Consider the following 17494-nt stretch of genomic DNA (forward strand, 5'->3'; position numbering starts at 1 on the left):
CACATACTTCTCCAAGAAGAGAGTGGAGAACTGCTGCCAAGTAAGGGGCGCTGTTCCAACTGGCCTACGCCTCTCATACGCCTCCCACCATGTGAAGGCAGCCCTAGTAAACTAAAAGGTGGTAAATGCCACACCACTAGTCTCAAGAATCCCTGCTGTACAGAGCATCCGGTGACACTTATCAAGAAAACCCTGGGCATCCTCGCCCTCGGCACCACTGAATGACGGAGGCTGGAGTCTACCAAACCTCTCAAGACGACGCTGCTCATCATCCGGCATAACTGGCACAATAAACTCATGAGCTGGTGCAACCGGCTGAGCTGGAGGTGCCCCCGGTGTCTGTAGTCCCTGCACTACCTGCTCAGGTGTGTGAGCAGCGGGGGTCTGATTGCCTTCCCCATCCTGTGAAGTAGCTGCTGCTGTAGTGGCTGAAACCGCCTGAGCCAGGCCAGTGCAAACTCATAAGATCTGTGCCAAGGCCTCCTGAAGACCCGGAACCACGATAGGCACAACTGGTGCCTGAACTGGTGCTGCTGGAGCATCCATAGCGGGAGCCTGATCCGGAGACGGGGCAGCCGGTGCATCAACAGGTGCTGCCCTCGCTGCTCTACCTCTACCACGTCTACGACCGCGTCCACGGCCTCTGGTGGCCTCAACGGGTGGCACTGGTGGTCATCCACCTCGTCCGGTAGCTCGCGTCCTCACCATCTATGAGAGAATGGAATATCAGACGTTTAGTACTCGGACCAACAAGTTCGCACAACAAGAGTTTCAGGAATATGAAATTTTTCTTAAAGGTTCTGCAGCCTCTCGAGGATAAATACAGACGTCTCCATACCGATCCGCGAGACTCTACTAAACCTGCTCATGACTCATAAGACCTAAGTAACCTAGGCTCTGATACCAACTTGTCACGATCCAATTTCCAGACCTGGTCGTGATGGCGCCTCTCATGAAGACAAGGCCAGCCAGACCAAAATGGAACACCTCTTTTAAACAATTAATCATCATAAACAGTAATAACATATAATATAATGCTCATAAATTGCGGAATTTAATGATAATAACAGCAGGAACCATCCCGACACAGCCCAAACTGGGGAGTCACAAGTCATGAGCTACTACAGAATCTTCTATAGGTCTACAAAGTACGGAATCCGATACAACAGTCTAAAGAAAACATAAATGATAGAGGATAAGAGAGACAAGGGGGCTGCGAACGTCAACAGCTACCTCGTAACTCCAAATCACAACCTAGCCTGGAAGGAATCAGCGCTCAGGTGCGGACTCTACTATACCTGAATCTGCATACATGGTGTAGGGAGTAATGTGAGTACTCCGACTCAGTGAGTAATTATCACAAATAATGGCTGAAAGTATGAAAACACGTAAAGGCACAAAGCAATTCCATATCAAGCAGTAAAATCCCTTAAAATAGTAAATCAGTAAAGAAATCAAATGATATTCCTTTTTAAAACAAGTAAAACAGGTAATTTAACAGGTAATTAACAAGAAGAAATCCGCCCCTCGGGCACAATATCAATCGCTCAGCATAGTAGCAGCCCCTCGGGCTCACTCTCAGTACAGTATCGGCCCCTCGGGCTACCTCACAATTACTCAACATAATGGTCAGCCATTGTTACCTGACCAAATTGCATCATACAGTATCATTGTTACCACTGTTTCAAATCACATTGGTACCCGCGCTCACTGTGGGTGTGCAGACTCCGGAGGGGCCCCTTACGGCCCAAGCGCTATATCAAGCCACCTCGTGGCATCATCACTCAGCATATCCTCACATCACTCAAGCCACCGCATGGCATAAATAGTATCTCAGGCCCTCGGCCTCATATCACTCAACATATCCTCACATATGGCCCTCGACCTCACTCAGTCCAGAAATCATCATAAGCCCTTTGGGCATTAGTAAAACAGTAGTTCTCAGCCCAAAACATGATGTAAAAATATCATTTAAGTTTCAAATCTGAGTAAAAGTGGCTGAGTTTGTAAAACAGTAGATATCAACAGGACTGAGTTCAAATAATAAGTCAAGCAGTAAGGAAACAGTGATAAAAATCCCTGAAGGGTTCAAATAGTTGGCACGAAGCCCAAATATGGCAATCAGCCCAAATCATGATGATGACAAATGAATTTCAGTCAAATATTTGGTAAAATCATCAATCGGGATGGACCAAGTCACAATCCCCAGTAGTGAAAGACCCCACGCTCATCATCCAGCGCGTATCTTGCCTCAATATAGCACTACGATGTGCAATCCGGGGTTTCAAACCCTCAGGACATCATTAACAACCATTACTCACCTCGAACTGGCTAATTCTCTAGCTCGCGACACCTTTGCCCCTCGAATTGGCCTCCACGCGCGTCGAATCTATCCAAAATCAGAACGAATACGTCACAATATGTTAAGGGAACAAAGCCCAAGCGAAAACATTCGAAAAATATCAAAAATCTTGAAATTAGCAAAACCTGAGCCTCGGTCCCACGTCTCGGAATCGGGTAAAAGTTACATTTTCAGAATCCTCATACCCTCACGAGTCTAACCATACCAAAATTATCCAATTCCGATACCATTTGGTCCTTCAAATCATCATTTTACGTTTTTGAAAGGTTCCACAATTTTCTTCCCAAATTCCATCTCAAATCACGAATTAAATGATGAATTCAGTGATAGATTCAGGTATTCTAGCCAAATCTGAGTTAAAATCACTTACCCCAATGAATTTCTTGAAAAACCTTCGAAAAATCACCAAAATCCGAGCTCTCTAGGTCAAAATATTAAATAAAACCCAAAACCTCGTATTTATAGGTACCCCTCAGGTTTCAGCTCATGCGGGCCGCACCAAAACGCACGCGGTCCGCGCAGCCAGTGCGGTCCGCGCAAAGGCAACGTGCGGCCGCACAGGCCTCCCTCTACAGTGACAGGATCTAGTATTTTGGACATAACTTTTGCTACAAATGTTCAAATTGCAATATCCTTACTTTTCTGGAAACTAGACACGAAGGGATACAACTTTTGCTTTTGAATCACCTCAAAATTCCTTGTATATTAAAGGTTATGAGCTTCCAAAGTAGAACCAGCAGATCGTTCCCCACCGCGGCCGCACGCCACTTTGTGCGGTCCGCATGACCCCTACCGCGGCCGCGTCCGACTTTGTGCGGTCCGCACGGAACTCACCGCGGGCGCACTCATTTTTGTGCGGACCACATGGGTGAGTTCTGGGGCCTGCAACCCCTGTAGGCCCGCTACAACTATAATTTTTGCACTAAAACATCCCGGAACCTACCCGGAACTTCAAACCAATTGTACCAGTACATCTCATGACATCGTTCAAACTTGCTCAAAACTTCGGAACGCTCACAACAACATCAAATCACCAATTTAACATAGGATTCAGGCCTAAGAACTCCAAGAACTCTTAAATTATGCTTTCGATCAAAAGGTCTATCAAATCTCGTCCGAATGACCTGAAATTTTGCACACACATCCCAAATGACACAATGAAGCTACTGCAACTCTCGGAATTCCATTCCGACCCCTATATCAAAATCTCGCCTATCAACCGGAATTTGCCCAAAATATCAATTTCGCCAATTCAAGCCTAAATCTTCTCTACAACTCCAAAACCCATTCCGATCACGCTCCTAAGTCACAAATCACCTCTGAAGCTAACCGAACCCTCAGAACTCATTTCCAAGCCTTCTAACACATAAGTCAACATCCAGTTGACTTTTCTAACTTAAGCCTTCTTAAAAGAGACTAAGTGTCTCATTTCTTACCAAATCCTCTTCGAACTCGAACTATCAACTAGGTCACATAAAACACGGATAACAAAGCGTAAAGAAGCTGAAATGGGTGAAATGGAGCGGTAACTCATGAGACGACTGGCCGGGTCGTCACATTTTATCTAGGGGATGCAACTAGAAACAGAAAAAGAATTACATGCATTCAATGGAGCTAACCCGGGAACTTGGACTTTATTCACTGATGGCTCATCTAATGTAAAATGTGCAGGTTTAGGGATTGTCTTGGTACCACCTATGGGTGAAACCATTCGACAAGCTATTAAATGTCACTCTATAACTAACAATGAAGCGGAGTATGAGTCTGTGATTGCAGGTGTAGAATTGGCAAGCGAGCTTGGCATAAATCAGATTATAATCAAGAGTGATTCGCAATTCGTGGTTAATCAAACGTTGGGGACTTATACAGCCAGGGAAGCAAGGATGCAACAATAATTAGAAAAGGTACGGGAATTGATGAAGCAATTTCAAACCTGAAAAGTTATACAAATACCAAGGTATGAAAATGTTGAAGAAGACGCCCTAGCTAATCTCACATTTGCAGCTGATGTGGCAAGCGATGCAAACCCCTCAATTATACATTTATTTAATTCAGTTCTCGATCCTGATAAGAATGAGGTAAATTTTAATAATTTAACTTGGGATTGGAGGAATGAGATTGTTGCTTTTTTACAGTATGGTATTGTTCCTGATGATAAGAAAAAAGCTCATGCGCTTAGAAGAAGGCTGCTCGGTACTGCTTAAAGCAAGGCAATTTATATCGTAAAATGTTCGGCGGTCCCTTAGCAAGATGCCTTGGACCTTCGCAAACGGATTATGTAATGAAAGAAATACACGAAGGACATTGCAGGAATCACGCAGGAGGAAGGTCATTGGTGAGAACCTTAATTAGGGCAGGTTATTACTAGCCTAAAATGGAAGAAGAAGCAAAAATTTTCGTGGCCAAATGTGATAAATGTCAAAGGCACGGTAACAATATCCATAGACCTGCGGAGTTATTACATCCGGTCATTACGCCATGGTCATTTATGAAATGTGGAATGGATATCATGGGTCCATTACCACAAGAAAAAGGACAGGTAAAGTTTCTGCTCGTATTCACAGATTATTTTACTAAATGGGTGGAGGCAGGAGCATTTAAACAGGTGCGAGAAAAGGAAGTCAAAGTTTTTATTTGGCGGAATATCGTATGCCATTCGGTGTACCAAACGAGATCGTGTGTGATAATGGCCCTCAATTTATTGGAGCTCAAATCACAGAATTCTTTCAAAGTTGGCATATTAAAAAGATTATGTCAACACCTTATCATCCGGTGGGTAATGGGAAAGAAGAATCAACGAACAAGGTTATTATCAATAATTTAAAGAAACGAGTAGAGGAATCAAAAGGTAACTGGCCTGAAGTGTTACCTAGAGTTTTATGGGCATATCGCACAACTGCAAAAACAAGTACAGGAGAAACACCGTTTTCATTGGTTTATGGAGCTAAGGCTTTAATTCCAGTTGAGATAGGGGAACCAAGTACACGGTTCACACAGGCGACACAAGAATCTAATGACGAGGAGATGCGGGTCAATCTAGATTTACCCGAGGGGAGGAGAGAAGCTGCATTAATAAGAATGGTAGCACAAAAGCAAGTCATAGAACGATATTACAACCGAAAAGTACGCCTCAGATTCTTCAAAGTGGGGGACTTCGTGCTTAAAAAGGTTTTTCAATCTACAAAGGCAGCTAACGCGGGTAAATTAAGTCCAACATGGGAAGGACCCTATAGAGTTTGTGATATTGCAGGAAAGGGAGCATATGAACTGGAAACAATGGATGGCAAGACACTACCTTCACATTGGAATGTCGTTCATTTGAAGAGATACTATTTCTAAGGAATACCTACGGTCAGGTATCACCATTTTATATTTAATTCTTGAATTGTTAAAATTTTACTAATGATTTTAGATGATAGGCAAAAAGCTAACCCGTACTAAATAATGAGTCACGACCTGTAAGGCACACATAATAACCTAATATTCCTGGCCTAGGGTTACAATTATTCTGATAGAAATTCAAATGGGTTAAGCAGTCTTCATCTATAATCGTACCTCCGAGTTTCGTATGTTTTTCCTTTTCAGGAAAAGGACCAAATGAGAGAAACTATCAAGTGGTCGAGGCTTCATACTTCAACACTCGAACACTTGGGGGACTATATAATATACACAGACATGTGTATAAAGAAGGCAAAGAAGATTGAGGAAACATCAAGCCTAAAAGAGTCAAATGTAGAGTAAAAGTCACAAAGTCAGGAGATAGAGCCACGAGCTAAGGCCAAAGAAAAACCTCACTATAGTTAGGGTAAAGGCTATGTACTAAAACAGGTTATAAGGAAAAACCCCGTGTCTGTTATTCTTCTTTTGTAAAAATCTGTTACAAGAAAAACAGTTACGAGAAAGTTACAGATGTAATTCAAATACATGTAAAGTATTATTCAAAACTTGTCAAATTATTTCAAAGAAACATGTGTGTTCCTATTTCTTTTATCGTATGATAATACCATTATGAAGTTGAGACGTCTTCTTCATTAAGTGTCGAAATATAAAAGGGCCCTCTTTTATAAAACTCATGTTTAAATTAGTTAGTCATGAGATTAACAGAAGCATTTTCGAATAACAAAAATGCAAATTATTCTATAAGTCCTTAAAATTAAAGGCAAGAATAAAGCAGACAGAAGTTTAAGATAATAACATGAAAAACTTCTTAATACTTGAAAAACTGAAGACTAAGTACGAACTTAGTCATAAACCTATGAAATTATTTATACAAATTGCCCCATAAAAGACTTGGGGACCTGCGTTTCCAAAACCAACCCTCAAATGAAACTAACGGTTTGATTACAATTTTCCAAAACAAAATCATTCGAATGATTAAAAGTGGTCACTGAAAAGTTTGTGGAACTAAAGCAGGAGCATCAATATCAGCGGGCTCAATTGGGGCAGGTGCATCAACAAATGTGGTTTCAACTTGGCTTGCAGCAACATGCTTGATTGGGCTTGAAAGAGTTGGGATACCCGTATCAGCTTCAACATTCACGGGAGCTTCAACCACGGGAGAAAGGAAGTCCTGAGTTTGCTGAGCTTTTTCAATGGTTTTATTGATCTTAGCTAACTCCGATTCCAGGTTGAAGTTTTCTTGGCCAGCTTCAACTAGGGAATCACGATGTGAATTCAAAAATGCCCAACTTACCTCAATAGCAGATTGTTCTTCAAGGATCTCATAATCCTTTTCCCAATCAGCAATCTCATTCTTTAGCTCTTCATTTTCAGCCAAGGCGGAGTTATAAGAATCTTGAAGAGAGGAATGGGAGCTCTCTAAATCACGCACCTTATCAGCAGAGACTCGAAGGTTTTCTTGTACTTGAGTTAAGCTTTGCACGAGCTCCCCAGCGTAAACTTCTTTTTGACTCAAAAGAGCCTTCAACTCTCTGTTCTCTTCACTAGCCTTAGATAGTTGCTCCGAGAAGGAGGATTCGAGACGTTCTTTTTTCTTTTTTCTCCTTGGCTTGGGGAAGCTTTTACAACCGCTAACTCTGAAGTTAAAGCCCGCACCTGCCGCTCTAAGGTACTCTTGCTCTCTTGTAAATATTCCATATCAATTTGTGCACTCTCAAATTGTTCCTTCCAATTGATCTCCTTCAACTGAGAATCACGTGCTATCTTCTCTAAATCACGTGCTACCTTCTCCAAGAGGGGGATTCTGTTCATCATTTCTGTGCCGGAAGATTGGCCTAAAAAAAGGGAAGGGAAATAAGAATCCAAAGATAAAAAAATTTTACAAAGTAAAGAAGGGAGAGAAGGAAAATACCTTCAAAGTGGCATGCACGATATCATTCATTAGAGTCAGGGAACTATGGTTCTCCAACTTTGCTTTTTCAATTGGGCCAACTAAAGGCTCCAACCATACATCTGCCTGACCTAACTTCCTCAAAAGGCTACTATCAGCAAAACTTCAATAGTTACCCTCCTCATAGCGGCAGTTCTACTTGAAGAGCCCACTTCTGTATGATGAACGATAGGAGGGGGAATTGTCAAAGGAGGAGCGGTAAAAGAAGTGAAAACAGTAGAAGAAGGAACAAAAACAACTGGGGCTGGTAAGGAAAGAATCACAGGCATGGGAGTTGAAAAAGAAGATAAGGGTATTTCATCTAAAACAGGCCCTAAACTTCCACTACCAATACCACTAATGAAAAGTTGATCAATAGACTAACGGGTATCATGAGGAGTGACATCATCTTCAGGAATTATTACTGTGGTTTCAACAAGTTTGGTAAGAGAAACAAAAAGACAAGGGGAAACTTCAGCTTTGTCATCAGAGACGATGCGTCTCCTAGCTTGTGGCCTCGTCACTAGGGAGCCCCCATCTTCCTCTTCTTTAGAGTCTTTCTCTTCAACAGCTTTCCTTTTCGAAAAAGAACCCAAGACTATTTCTCGAGCTCTTTCTAAGGAGATACGGGTCCCTGAAGGAGTACAGGTTCCCGAAGAGACACGAGAGGCCGCAACTGCTTCAGGAGTAACTCCTCGAATAGCAAATCCTGATAAAAAAAAGGATGGAAGTTAGCGCAATAAAGAAATATATATATATATATATATATATATATATATGCGTGAACGATGAAATAAAAACTCTTACCATGAGTGTTTACTTTCCAACTGTAACGGTTAGAAAGTGTTCTCTAAGACCTACCATCTATTGGTGCGGTCTTCAGCAATTTATCTACCCAACCACGGAAATTGGGAATATCCTCCACAACTCCCCATGGTTGCTAAAAAAGGGTAAAATTAGAGAAGTTGATAAACTTGAAGAAAAAAGGCATGAGAAGGATAAAAGACTTACGTGCAAAATTCCACTTCTCAGGGAAGGGAACGTTATCCTCACAAACTAAGCCAGCAGTGGGGGCAGCAACAAACCGGACATACTTTCCATGGTCCTTGTCATCTTTACGGCTCACCAAAACCCTCTTACTCCTAGCCACTAGGGTAAAAATGCCATTACGGAAAAGCCTAAAGGATTACAGATGAATCAAGTGAGGGAAAGTAAAGGAAACGTCAGCCATATTGGTTAAATGCCTCAAACAGGCAACAACCCTCCATGTGATTGGGCCAATTTGACCCAAACAGACATTAAAGAAACGATAAAATTCAAGAATGACAGGGTCAATAGCTGATTTGAACCTTAAAGTGAAAGGGTATATATAAATAAAAGAGAACCCAATCAAGTAAGAAGTAATTCTCTGATTTGGATTAGGGATAATAATGGGAAAATCATTACTCCAATGGCAATCTTTGCGAACTACAAGAGTCAAAACTTCTGTAATTTGAGTGGGGTAAGCATCAGCACGATCTAAATCGGAAACCTGGTTTCTAAGAGATTCCCTATCATGGTAAAAAGATAGTTCTGTAGGGACTATCTCCTCTATTAAAGGCTCACGTAATGGTTCAGAAGGTTCTTTACCCCTAGAAGAAGATTTGTGAGAAACGGAACCTCTGGTTCTAGAAGAAGGACCAGAACTAGGAGAAGGTATAGATGAACCACAACCACGAGTAGACCCTAAGCTACGAAACCTTCCTCTCCTTCTATGCCTAATGGGGGCATTAGGGAAGGTATCAACAATGGGAACTCTCCTAGGGTTCGGGTTTGGTGAAGACATGGCGAAGAAGAATAATGTGAGAAAGAAGTGAACTAAGGTTTGAGGAATTGAGTGTTTAATAAGCTTTATGTGGTAAAAGACAAGGAAAGAAGTTATATTTATATTAATAAGCAACCGCCAAAGGTAAAAGTGCAGTGATGGAAGGACCATAATAATGATAACTGGCACTTCGTGAATAGTGGAGCCGTAAAAAGACTTGAAAAGGGCTGCAAAACTGCAGAACCAATGGAAAAATGACACGTGTACGAAGCATTAAATGGAAGCGACAATTAAAGCGTCAATTTTGTCATAGCATTAATGGTGACAAAAATTTCTCTTTTAATGAAATCCACTTCCCAAATATTCAACGGATGAATAAATGGAAAGTGGGGGGACTATCTGTATTGAGAAAAAATTGTATTTAAATATAAAGGTGACGTGTCGAGACACGTAAACTGGTCAAATAGTCAAAGAATTACAACTAGCCAAGAGGCACGAGTTGCAATAGATACGACCAAATGGCAGAGAAAGAGGCACGGGAAGTTATTCAAATAACTCAGCGCCCGTACCTATCTAAGTCATTTATATCCGAGAATCAAAAGGAATGAATCTGACAATAGAAAAGAGTGCAGATACGGCATTTAATAGGCATTAAATGTGGAATACGTTAGAGAATTTGTATTGAATGTAATGATAATGTAACATAGCATTCAATGTCTTTAATTACTCATAATAGCCTCATTATGATTTGGGCAAAACATATATCTCCAAGATATCTATAAAAGGGAGATATCTGATCAATTGTAAGGACACGAAACACTATTGGAATAAATTTTGGTTTACTTGTTTTTCTCTTGATTACTCTCTTGCTACCTAAATTACTTCCTTTTATACATTCTTTTGATTATCAGTAACTCGTGTTCTTCTAAATTCTAGCTTTGACTAAAATTTCATTTTTTGGTTAAACAGTTATATAATTGGATATAGAAGTGAGCACTAGTTTTAACTCTATTTTTTCTTCTAAAGTGATAAAAAGGCGATGCTGAATGAAATTTCACTTTAAATCTTTAAAGTCCAACATTAGTGTATTTGCAATCTCTAAAGACCAAGGGTGGAGCTACACATAATGAAGGGAATTCAATTAGTCATAAAATTGTATTGGGTAAATAGGATCGAAACAAATTTTGTGTTTTTTTTTCCAATTGTGTACGGGTAAAATCGGAAATAAAGTTACCTTCGATTTTTCGGTAAATAAAAGAGAGGGAATCACGATCTGGAATGACCTCAATTAAAACCGAGGGGTTTCACGTCTCAGAGGCCGGGGAGGATGAATGGTACATCCGGGTCCAGATAGGGCTGAGCATCGGGTCCGAACAGAGTGAAGGGTCGAGAACAAGGGAAAAATGGTTAGGTACGATAAGTGGGGAACCGTAATATCCGCCCTCAATCGGATGTTATAACGTGAATTCCGCCTAATATCAATTGTAGATCAATATTTACTGGAAGAAGACTATTTTTTACCATATTTAGACTTGTACTAGGATTGAAACTCCCCTGCTATATAAAGGGGAGAACCTTTTCCATTTTAAAACCATTATTGGCACGAATATCAAAGCAAAAAATGTTTATTTTTGTTATGTAGCTACTGTGCATAGTGTTCGCCAGCGGCTTATTTACTCAGCTGCAACCAAGCCCGACTGAGGTCAATTTTTAGTTTTCATCCAAAAGCCATGCTTAATTGTCTCTTACGCTTGGTTTGATCGTTTTACATCTCTTTACCTTAATTATTTTCTGTTTATAGATTATTCGTGCTAAATCAAATCACGTATCCTTTAAATCGCTTACAAATTTAATTATTACTCATTTTAAGAGTAAACAGTTTGGCGACCACCGTGGGGCTAAGGATAATAGTGGCGATTTAATACGAATCTCCATAACACACCCTATTTTATATTTTTTTGAAGTTTGATTTTAGGTTAGTCTAAAGATTTCAAATTCTCAATCTGTGCACTTGAACGTTGACACCGAGTCAGGCTACCACGGTTAAAACAATAACGTGGCACCCAACAATGACGTACCCCCTGTTGATTCCAATGGTATCCTAATTGTCACACCCCTTTTCTACTCCCGAAAGATATGTGTATGGATTTGCAGGTTAGAGAGTTTTTCCAATTAAAGTGACCATTTTGAAATAAGGATTATTTTGTTTACAGAGTCGCCACTTGGAATTGATTTTAGGGTGTTCCATGTCACATTTTATTTGAATCCCTATTCAAAGGAAGATTTGACTCTTTTATATCGGTCCGCGAAAACAAAGTTCGAATAAGGAATTTTGTTGATCGGGGAGAAGGTGTAAGGCATTTTTCGAGTCTCGTGGTTCTAGCACGGTCGCTTTATCAACTTAAAACTTGGCTTGAATTAATTTTGGACAAACCGTGATTTAAATGATTTTCATGTTTAACCTATTCGCTTCTATTTCTCGATTAAATTATAAAAAAAGATTTGGATAAATTACATCGTCATAACCATGCTACGTAAGCGATGCGTGATTGACTAACAAAATTAATTAGCTTATCATAATTGCGCCTCACAAGCGAATCTACAATCACAATAATCAACTATTTGTAGTATTTTTAAGAAATTACTATATTTGAGAAAATTGATTCTTGAATATTAGTAGAAAAAGTTAACTATCGCGCCACGCAAGCGAATCCGCAATTTTAACAAAGGATTAACTAAATTAAAAATTAACTGAAACTAACTGGTATGATATGAGATTATTGAATTAATTTATTACATGTTAAAAATCACGCTACGCAAGCAATTCTGTGAGATAAAGAGAGCCTACTAATTGCCTAGTGTTTAAATTAATTAATTAAGAAAGAGATTAAATTATTTAATTAATTATTCAAGAGGAGAGGATACACTACTATTGAACTTTATTTAACTAACCTATAGCTTGAACTTGCTAGGCTTATGCTTATTGGAATTGCATGACATTAGGCCACTTATTTGATTGTAAAAGAAGGGTTGGTTTATTGATTAAGAAAAGAACTCAGCTTATGGATACTTGATATCAATGAGTCAAATCAGTATGTTATATATATATATATATATATATATATATATATATATATATATATATATAACGAATCCTTGAAGCCTATTAGTAGTTAAACCCCATATCTCTTTTTAAATCCCACAAAATAAACTTTATTTCAACCTAATTACCATAAAACTGACCAAATTTGATGCTAATAACAATTCACCTCAATAAATGATGTAACCGAAACATGATAAAAGCTCACTGATTCTAACGCTAATAAACGAAATAAAGATTCAAGCAAAATTCAACAAGGATATTTTTATAAACTAAAGAAATTAGATTCACATCTACAACATGATTACCTAAAGTAGATTAAGGACTTTTAAGTACAACAAGGTGAGAAATGGACTTTCAAAAACTAGATAACAATAAGTAGAGAGTTATTCTCTAAAAGCATTAACCACGGCATATTTACATATTTTTATACAGAGGTACAACTTTTATTCTTAAGCAAAGATCAAGTACAACATGCTTCAGCCATCCAGACAAGTTCGAATCTTCTTATTACTATAAAAAATCTGCAATACAAAGACGTAGGAATTACCTGGTTCGCAGAATAAAAATACAGCAATGAGATGAGCAGAAATAGCTACAAATTAGTAGAAAAACAACAATGAAAATGAGCAAAAATAGCAGCAGATTCGTATCCAAACAACCCCAAAACCTTAGAGAAGAAGCCCAAAATCAACTCTAAAAGACTTATTCTTTTTGAAAGAATTTTCACTCTAAGAAGCTCTCAGAAAGCACACAATTTCAGCTTACTTTCATTAAGTTCAACTGCTGATTTTTACTCCTAAATTTGTGTTTTTAGTGTGTAAAAATGTCTAGCAGATGTGTGTTCCAGCAACTCTCAAGGTGTGTGTAAGTGTAAGATAGAGTCCCTCCCCCTCCCCCCAAGTGTGAAAGAATGACCTCTTTATGTAAAAAAAAAAAATAAGTCCTTTTGGATAGATTTTGGTTCACCAAAAATCTGTCCAAAAGGACCAACTTTTGTGTGCCAAAACAGTCCACTTTTTACCAAAAATCTAACACAAAGCAAGGTAGTTGTATTTCTTAGCATGCCAAAACAGTAAAAGTAAACTAACATGTACTTATTTCATGATTAACACATTCTAACTTTCAGTTTTACACCAAAACAGTACCACCCTATTTGATTCAAACTAAACCAAGCAAACAAAGCAACTAATCAGTCATCAATTGAACTGCTAAAGCAAACACACTTAGATTGCAACTCGAATGAGGATTCAAATGAACTAGATCAAATTGGTTCAACCCATGCAAGTTAAGATAAAGCGACTAATATTACAATCTATTATATGACGCAGAAGTTAAATAAAAATTATTGAATCGTCGACGAAAGATAACATCGACGAAATGACTTGCTAGATGAACACTGTTTCGATAACACAAAAGATTAGCTTGGTTAATAACAATCTAATAAAAACTAAGTTAGATAGTGATAACCAATTAAATAAACCTGAACCCTAAATAACAAACAACAAACCAAAACAGAAAAAAATAAAATAAAATCAGAAATTAACCTACTACTATAAAAAGATCAGAAATTAATTAAAGGGATGAGCTTACATCAATCGAACATGCTTGAACTATTCGAGCCATGAGAAGATGCCGGAGATGTGAAGTTATAGCTGGCCGACCCTGAAACACCTTTTTCACTCCGGCAAATGCTAAAACAAAGGGATTCCAACATTATGCCGGAAGGAAAAGAGGATTCTCGGGACAAAAGAAATAAAGATGGAGAAGCAGTGATGGCAGGCAACGGGCAGTGGGGTGGTCGATGGTGACTGGCCAATGTTCGCCGATTTTCGGAGGGGTTTGGAATGTTTTGGGGCGGGGAATGGAGAAGAGAAGGGTGAGAGGAGGCCGGTGGTGTCAAATTTTCGGAGTTTGGAGTGGTGAGCGGCAGTTAGGGTTTCAGTTAAGCTTAGATTTATGGAGATTGCGAGGGGTTATGGGGATTTGGGGTTCAGATTCATGGAGAGGAGGTTAGGAGGAAGAAGTGGTGAAATTTTAGGGTGGTTTGGAGGTGGTCCGCCGGAGGTAGAGATTTTCGATCGGCGGAGATGGGTGGCGGACGGTGGAGGCGGCAGAGAGGAGAAAGAGAAGAGAGAAGAAGAAGAAAGGGGGAGAGTAATAAGAGAAATGAGGCAAATTTTTTGGGATTTTAGGCTTTATATACCTAGGGTAGAGAGTGAATGAAAGATGTTGGATCAAGATGAAATGGATGGGTAGAATTTGATCTTAGTAAACTAACAAAACTACGTAGTTTTGAAGTCTTCTAGGCCAAAGCATATGGACCAAGTCTTGGGCTGTTGGGCCACCGGTTTTGGTCCAATATTTGGGCCAATTTTGGCTTTAAAAATGATTAAACCCAATCCCCTAACCCTCATCAAATTATTTAACATAATCTAATTTAAAAGCCTAAAAATACACATATAAGAATTCTAAAATTTATAATGTAAAGAAAAAGTCAAGAGCAAAAATTAGGCATTTACAAGTGCCCCTCTTTGCTCGAGAACATGGAGAGTTTTCGTGCAAAGAAAAGTAAATGCCATGGCTGATTTTTGCTCAAATATCACTCCACTGAAAGCATTTTTGAAAAAATGGTGACCGGACCTTGCCTTCGAGGTTGCCTACAAATCCTTGGCTATAAAGGAACCATATCAGTGTAGTTCTAAGAAAATTTGGTAGTTGGGACTACCGAACACTAGAGTTAAGACTGCTTGATGCTGTTGTTGTCACTGTTACTCGCTTCTTACATCAAAAGAAAAAGAGAAGAGCACTACATATGCCTGCAAGCTAAGAGTTACAAAATTCCTATCTATGTGTCTTGTTGATCCAAATCTTTATTCTTGACCTGTTCGCTTGTGTTGACCTTAGATTGGATCTTGATGCTATTTGAAGTAAAGATTATGGCTCGTTCTCGATTGCTTGCTTTCCGGATCAGAATTTGATAAAATGAATATTGAGAAGTTGGGCTTGCTGACACATTATCAAAGCTAAACTCCAACTATCTTGTGATCGAAAGACTTCTTTCTTCTGATGAGAAACTGAAACTGCAAGCTTTAATCGTCACTTGTGCTATACAGCAGAGCCTGCAAAGCCATCAAAGAAGAACAAAACGAACAAAAATTGTCTGCCCCAGTTTAGCACTAGAAAAATATTGTGAGCTATTAAAGAAAGCTATAAACTATCTAATTTATTGAAATGAAGACAGAGGAAGTAGTACAAACTAGCTATGTGAGGATATACAACCACGAGGGGTAGTACCTTATGTTACCAAAGCAATAGATTTAGAGGATGGTAACCTGTATTACTAGGAAGGAAATAAAACTAGGGGTTGGTGCCCTGTATTATTGATAAAGTACTGAATCCCTCTAGGCGAAACGGTTCTACCTGAGTTAAGCTACGCAAAACAACCTGAGTGAAGAGTACTTTTACCTGGACTATGAGCTGGATCCCCCTAGGCGAAACGGTTCTACCTGAGTTAAGCTACGTAAAACACCCTAAGTAAAGAGTACTTCTACCCTAAACTATGAGCTGGATTCCCCTAGGAAAAACGGTTCTACCTGAGTTAAGCTACGTAAAACATCCTGAGCGAAGAGTACCTCTACTCGGAATAGTGAGCTGGATCCCCCTAGGCGAAATGGCTCTACCTGAGTTAAGCTACGTAAAACATCCTGAGCGAATGGTACTTCTACTCGGAACTATGAGCTGGATCCCCCTAGGTGAAATGGCTCTACCTGAGTTAAGCTATGTAAAACATCCTGAGCGAAGAGTACTTCTACTCGGAACTATGAGCTGGATCCCCCTAGGCGAAAGGATTCTACCTGAGTTAAGATACAAAAATGGGAGGTGTGAACAATAGTGATGCATGCTCAAAATAAAAGAAATGGAGATATTAATGAGCTTACGTTTGGTGACATTCGTTCTTTTAGAATCGTCATTCTACACTGCTTTGTTCTAGCTTCAAACAAAGAAAAATTTGTGAGTTTTCAAAGTGGTGGTTAGTTTGTGGCGTTGATGCCTTGATGCCTTGAGTAGTTTGATTCATGGCCACTGTTGTCGAAGAACCGATTCTGTCAGTGTGGTACCGAGATGCTCGGCTGCTCTATATCATTTTCTAGAGACCTTGGCTTTCCAATGTTGCCCCCAACTTTTTCATACCCAGATGACCATGGTACCGCTACCCTTGTCTTTAAGGAAAGGCTTTTTTCTTTAAAATCAAACTCAGTTTTCTTGCACCCAGTATTAGTTTGTGTCCGTAGTGCTTATCAACTTTTCTCATGAAGCAGGTCTTGCTTAGGCGACCTTTTTATTTTCTTTGAGACACTTTATTCGTCTTATCAAATGAGATCATAGATGGATTCGTGCCTTCGTCAATGCCATATATGCCCTAAATTGTGCTCGATATTACGAGGAAACTATAGCCAGTTTTGCAGCCCTTTCTTTGCTTTGATTTTGATGCAGGATTAGACCGAAAGGGACTCAAAGAAAAATTATGGGTAAAATAGAATGGCGATGCATGATTTTAAATTGTTCGCATACCTCTTTCATCAAATGACTATTTAGATTGGTTGCATTGTCAGTGATAATGGTCTTTGGGATACCAAAGCGACAGATGATGTTGGAATGAACAAAGTCTACCACTGCTTTCTTGGTGACTGCTTTGAAAGTGATGGCCTCCACCCCCTTAGTGAAGTAATCAATTGCAACCAAAATGAATCTATGCCCATTTGAAGCCTTTGGCTCGATTGGCCCAATAACATCCATTCCCCAAGCAACGAAAGGCCAAGGAGAGGACATAGGATGCAACTCCGAAGGAGGCGAGTGAATCAGGTCACCGTGAATTTGGCATTGGTAACACTTGGG

This window comes from Nicotiana sylvestris, chromosome 3 (genome assembly GCF_000393655.2).
Source record: "Nicotiana sylvestris chromosome 3, ASM39365v2, whole genome shotgun sequence".
Lineage (NCBI taxonomy): Eukaryota > Viridiplantae > Streptophyta > Magnoliopsida > Solanales > Solanaceae > Nicotiana > Nicotiana sylvestris.